The following is a 6,349-nucleotide window of genomic DNA, read 5'->3' as shown; positions in this document are numbered from 1 at the left end:
CCGGGTGCGCACCTCGCGTGCACCTTCGCCGGGGTGGGCACCTCGGCTGGGTTGCGCGCCCTGGTGCGCACCAAGGAGCGCTCCGAAGTGTGCTCCAAGGTGCGGCGTGCACGAAGTCGGAGCCCGGTTTGCCCCGGGTGCGCACCTCGCGTGCACCTTCGCCAGGGTGGGCACCTCGGTGCGCACACCTTCTCAATGTTTTCTTGCCTTTTCTGGAAATTGGTGAAGGCAGCGCATCAAAGGTGCGCACCTCGGTGTGCTCCGAGGTGCGAACCCGAGAGCGCTCCGAGGTGCCCACGAAGTCGAAAGTCGGGTTAATTGCATTGTTTTCCCCGGGTGCGCTCCGAGGTGCGCAACATCGGCGCGCACCAAGGAGGGCTCCGAAGTGTGCTCCAAGGTGCGCACGATGGCGTGCACCTCTGGTGCGCACGATTCGGAGCTCGGTTTGACCGGGGTGCGCACACCTTGGCTGGGTTGCGCACCTTTTGTGCGCTCCAAGGTGCGCACGAAGTCGGAGCTCGGTTTGCCCCGGGTGCGCACCTTCGCCAGGGTGCGCACCTTGATGCGCACGCCTTGGCTGGGCTGCGCACCTTGGTGGGCGCCATGGTGCGCACCTTTCGTGCGCTCCAAGGTGCGCACGAAGTCGGAGCTCGGTTTGCCCCGGGTGCGCACCTTGGTGGGCGCCATGGTGCACTCCGAGGTGCCCAAGATTGGTGCGCACCAAGGAGCGCTCCGAAGTGCGCTCCAAGGTGCGCGCGAAGTCGAAAGTTGGGTTAATTGTCCGGTTTGCCTCGGGTGCGCACCTTGCGTGCACCTTCGCCAGGGTGGGCGCCTTGGTGCGCACACCTTGGCTGGGCTGCGCACACCTTGGCACCCGCGTTTCCTTCATTTTAAATTTTTTTTTTTTACAATCTCTCAAGTGGGAAATTCTATAATCTCAACTTTTTTTGCCTTTTCAGGAAACTTTTGAATGGAGCGCATCATTGGTGCGCTCCGAAGTGTGCTCCAAAGCTCTCTCCAGCTGCGTGCACCTGCCCCGGCCGCGCACCCGGCCCCGCCCAGCTTCGCTCACCTGTCCCGGGCGTCTGGTGCGGAACCTTAGAGTAAGAAACATCACCGTGCACCTTGGCCAACGTGCGCGACTCGACCGAGCGCGCACTGGCCGAGGTGCACACCGATTTCACCTGGGTGCGCGCGCAGCACCTCGGGCGCACCGGGGTGCGCGCACAACGCCCGGGTTGCACCGTGGCCTGTGTGCTCGGGGCGCCTCGGGTGCGCGCTCGGTGTCGCCCCCGCGCGCGCGGTAGTGCGGGCAGCGCACCCCGGCCCGGCCCGGCCCCGACGAGAACGCAAACGGGCAAAAGGTTTATTCAAATAGCATTGCGACGCCCGGCGAAAAACTAAAAAAGGGTGCAACACCGGGACTTCCCGGGAGGTCACCCATCCCAGTACTACTCCGGCCCAAGCGCGCTTAACTGCGGAGTTCTGATGGGATCCGGTGCACTAACGCTGGTATGATCGCACCCGTTATGAGCTTGTCGCAGTGTGTACTTAGCAAACCGCGACCCACGTGCGAATCCACCCCGGCCACCCACCCCCGTCGAGGTGCACACCCTCCCTCGCGAAGTGCGCCCCGTTCGCCAAGTGTGAGCCCTGCCCGGGTGCGCGCACCTTGCTAGGGCGTCGGGTGTGCACCCGGCCCGGCCTACGTGCGTGCACCTGGAGGGGGCGTCGTGTGCGTGCAGTGTCCCGTCTGCAACGCGGTGCCCACACACCACCTCGGGCGCAACGACCTGCGCTCACATGTGGGCCGAGTGCACCTTGGTGCATGTTCGGGGCGCCTCGGGTGCACGCTCGATCTTGCCCCGGTGCACCAAGGCGCTCGGTTTGCCCCGGGTGCGCACTTGGTGCAAGGTGGGCACCCAAAATAGGGATCAAGCACCAAAACACAAGTTTCGGGATGCAAAATGGGACCCAAGGACCACAAATGCGTTCCAAGACCCATGATGGGTCCACGAGAACAAAAATGTGTTCCGAGACTTAATAAACAAATATTGGGTTTTAGGAGAAGAAACATGCTCTGATGCCCAAAACGAGAATCGACCCCGAAAAGGCCACAGGCCAAAAGTGGGATGCGAGACAAAAAAAAATGGGACCCGAGGACCAAAATTGGGTTCCCAGGTCGAAGACAGGGCAACCGGACAAGAAACGACCTCTAAGGCTCGAAATGAGTCCCGACGACTAAAACTTGACAAGAAGCACCCATCAGGCACCCAACTCGACACCCATGGGATGCCGACCCACCCGGGCTTCCACCTAGCACACCTTGGCACCCACCCACCCTCGCACCCAACCTCGCACCCAACTTAGCACCTTTGAACCCACATTGGCACTCACCCTGACCCTGGCACCTTGGAACCCACATTGGCACTCACCTTGACCCTGGCACCCACCTTTGCACTCACCTTGGGACCCACCCTGGCTCCCACCTCGGCACCCACCCAGACACCCACCTTGGTTCCTTGGCACCCACCTTGGATCCTTGGCACCCACCCCGACACCCACCTTGGCACGCAACTTGGCTACTTGCCACCCACCTTGGCTCCTTGACGCCCACCCCGACAACCACCCCGTGACCTACCCTGGCTAGGGTTGGTGCACACCCACCCTGGTGCCCACCTTGGCACCCACCCTATGACCCACCTTGGCACGCACCTTAGTACCCACCCCGTTACCCACCCTAGGACCCACCCCGTGACCCACCTTGGCCAGGGTGGGTGCACCCACCCTGGTGCCCACCTTGGCACCCACCCATCCTAGCACCCAGCCTGTGACCGGGCTTGGAACCCAACCTTGCACCCGCACCCGTCTTGGCCAGTGTGGGTGCGCACCCATCCTGGCACCCACGTTGTGACACACCCTTTAACCCACGCACCCTAGCACCCACGTTGGCACCCACCTTGGAACCCAACCTAGCAACTTGGCACCCACCCCGTGACCCACCTTGGCATCCACCATAGCAGTCGCCGACTTGGCACCCACCTCGGCACCCACCTTGACACTTGTGGACCCACCTTGCCACTCACCCTAGCATCGACCCATCCTAGCACCCACCCTGGCACCTTTGCACCCTAGCACTCACCCATCCTAGCACCTAACCTGTGACCCACCTTGACACTCACCCTCGCACCCACCTTGGAACCCAACCTAGCACCCACCCACCCTGACACCAACCCTAGCACCTACCCACCCTTGCACCCACCCTGTGACCCATCTTGGCACCCACCCATCCTACCACTCAACCTATCACCCACCTTCTCACCCACCTTGGCATCCACCTTAGCACCCACCCACACTGGCACCTTGGCACCCACCTCGGGCAAGGTGGGTGCACACCCACCCTGGCACCCAATTTAGAACCCACCGAGCATGTTACCCACCTTGGCACCCACATTGCAGCCCACCCTAGTACCCACCCTATGACCCACATTGGCATCCACACCCTAGCACCCAGGCACCTCGACACCCGCCTTGACACCCACCCTAGCACTGAACCTGTGACCCACCTTGGAACTCACCCTAGAACCCACCCACCCTGTGAACCACCTTGGCATCCACCTTAGCACCCACCCACCTTGGCACCCACTCTAGCACTCACCCATCCTAACACCCAACTTGTTACCCACCTTGGCACCCGCCCTCGCGTCCACCTTGAAACCCACCCTAGCACCCACCCACGCAGGAGCCCACCTTGGCACCCAACCTAACACCCACGCATCCTGGCACCCAACTTGTGACCCACCTTGGAACCCACCCTAGTACCCACCTTTGAACCCACTATATCACCAACCCACCTTGGCACCCACCCTATGACCCTCTTTGGAATCCACCCTAGCACGCACCCACCCTGGCACCCACCATGGAGCGCACCCTAGCACCCACCCACCTCGGCACGCACCTCAACACCCACCTTGGTGTGCGCACTGCGCCAACCTCTCAAAGACCCTATGTGGTGCGCTCCAAAGTGTACACCTTTGGTGCGCTCCAAGGTGCGCACCTTTGGTGCACACCGAGGTGCACACCAAAGTGTGCACCGAGGTGAGCACCAAAGTGCACTCCAGGGTGCACACCAAGGCGTGCACCTTTGGTGCGGTCAATGCAAACGAATTCGGAAGTTGGGGTCGATGTCCTAATCGCTGCTGCAGACTACACGTATGAGAATCGGACAAATAGCTTTATATAGGGGAGGTGTTGCGTTTGATGGGTCGACTCCCCTGGTTGTGTGCACTGCACCAACTTCAAAGACCCTGTCTTGTTTAAGAAGTCAAAAGTTGGGGTGGATGTCCTAATCATTGCTGCAGTCTACGCATGTATGAGAATCAGACAAATAGCTTATATAGGGGAGGTGTTGCATTCGGTGGGTTGACTCCCCTGGTTGTGCGCACTGCGCCAACCTCAAAGACCCCGCATAGCAGAAGAAGTCGGAAGTCGGATTTTGGTGAGCACCAAGGCGTGCACCTTTGGTGCGGTCAACGCAGACGAATTCAGAAGTTGGGGTGGATGTCCTAATCGTTGTTGCAGGCTACACATGTATGAGAATCAGACAAATAGCTTATATAGGGGAGGTGTTGGGTTTGATGGGTCAACTCCCTTGGTTGTGCGCATTACGCCAACCTCAAAGACCTTGTTTTCGTTAAGAAGTCAAAAGTTGGGGTCAATGTCCTAATGGCTCCTGCAGGCTACACATGTATGAGAATCGGACAAATAGCTTATATAGGGGAGGTGTTGGGTTTGATGGGTCGACTCCCCTGGTTGTGCGCATTACGTCAACCTCAAAGACCTTGTTTTCGTTAAGAAGTCAAAAGTTGGGGTCGATGTCCTAATTGCTCCTGTAGACTACACATGTATGAGAATCAGACAAATAGCTTATATAGGGGAGGTGTTGGGTTTGATGGGTTGACTCCCCTAGTTGTTCGCATTACACCAACCTCAAAGACCTTGTTTTCGTTTAGAAGCCGAAAGTTGGGGTCGATGTCCTAATTGCTCCTGCAGGCTACGCATGTATGAGAATCAGACAAATAGCTTATATAGGGGAGGTGTTGGGTTTGATGGGTCGACTCCCCTGGTTGTGCGCATTGCGCCAACCTCAAAGACCCTGCATTGCGGATGAAGTCGAAAGTCAGAGTTTGGTGTGCTACAAGGTGTGGTCGAAGGTGCTCACCTAGGTGTGCACCTTTGGAGCACAGGAAAAGTGCCCTCCAAAAGTGCGCACCTTTGGAGTGCACAAAAGTGCCCTCCAAAAGTGCGCACCTTTGGAGCGCAGAAAAGTGCCCTCCAAAAAGTGCCCTCCAAAAGTGCGCACCTTTGGAGCGCAGAAAAGTGCCCTCCAAAAAGTGCCCTCCAAAAGTGCGCACCTTTGGAGCGCAGAAAAGTGCCCTCCAAAAAGTGCCCTCCAAAAGTGCGCACCTTTGGAGCGCAGAAAAGTGCCCTCCAAAAAGTGCCCTCCAAAAGTGCGCACCTTTGGAGCGCAGAAAAGTGCCCTCCAAAAAGTGCCCTCCAAAAGTGCGCACCTTTGGAGCGCAGAAAAGTGCCCTCCAAAAAGTGCCCTCCAAAAGTGCGCACCTTTGGAGCGCAGAAAAGTGCCCTCCAAAAAGTGCCCTCCAAAAGTGCGCACCTTTGGAGCGCAGAAAAGTGCCCTCCAAAAAGTGCCCTCCAAAAGTGCGCACCTTTGGAGCGCAGAAAAGTGCCCTCCAAAAAGTGCCCTCCAAAAGTGCGCACCTTTGGAGCGCAGAAAAGTGCCCTCCAAAAAGTGCCCTCCAAAAGTGCGCACCTTTGGAGCGCAGAAAAGTGCCCTCCAAAAAGTGCCCTCCAAAAGTGCGCACCTTTGGAGCGCAGAAAAGTGCCCTCCAAAAAGTGCCCTCCAAAAGTGCGCACCTTTGGAGCGCAGAAAAGTGCCCTCCAAAAAGTGCCCTCCAAAAGTGCGCACCTTTGGAGCGCAGAAAAGTGCCCTCCAAAAGTGCGCACCTTTGGAGCGCACAAAAGTGCCCTCCAAAAGTGCGCACTTTTGGTGCGCACCAAGGCGCTGGTTCGGTCGTTGCAGGCGAGTTCGGAAGTTGGGGTCGATGTCCTGAGCGGAGGTGCAAACTACACAGGTGTCGGAATCGGACAAATAGCTTATATAGGGGAGGTGTATGCTTCGATGGGTCGACTCCCCAGGTTGAGCGCACCGCGCCAACCTCAAAGACCCTACGGTATGGATGAAGTCGGAAGTTGGGTCCGATGACCGATTCGATTAGTAGGTATGCTCATGAGGTCGGAATTTGGGTCCGATGACCTGCCATGTGCAGGA

At 58.3% G+C, this 6,349-nt stretch overlaps 1 non-coding gene across 1 annotated transcript; it reads right to left on the bottom strand.

Annotated features, from left to right (window-relative positions):
* Nucleotides 1-1,407: 1,407 nt before the first annotated feature.
* Nucleotides 1,408-1,526, bottom strand: LOC131865781 (5S ribosomal RNA). Its single transcript, XR_009364454.1, has one exon. It is a non-coding gene; the product is annotated as a 5S ribosomal RNA (ribosomal RNA).
* Between the last annotated feature and the right edge of the window lie 4,823 nt (nt 1,527-6,349).

This window comes from Cryptomeria japonica, unplaced genomic scaffold (genome assembly GCF_030272615.1).
Source record: "Cryptomeria japonica unplaced genomic scaffold, Sugi_1.0 HiC_scaffold_119, whole genome shotgun sequence".
NCBI lineage: Eukaryota > Viridiplantae > Streptophyta > Pinopsida > Cupressales > Cupressaceae > Cryptomeria > Cryptomeria japonica.
This window is presented reverse-complemented; position numbering and strand designations above follow the sequence as displayed.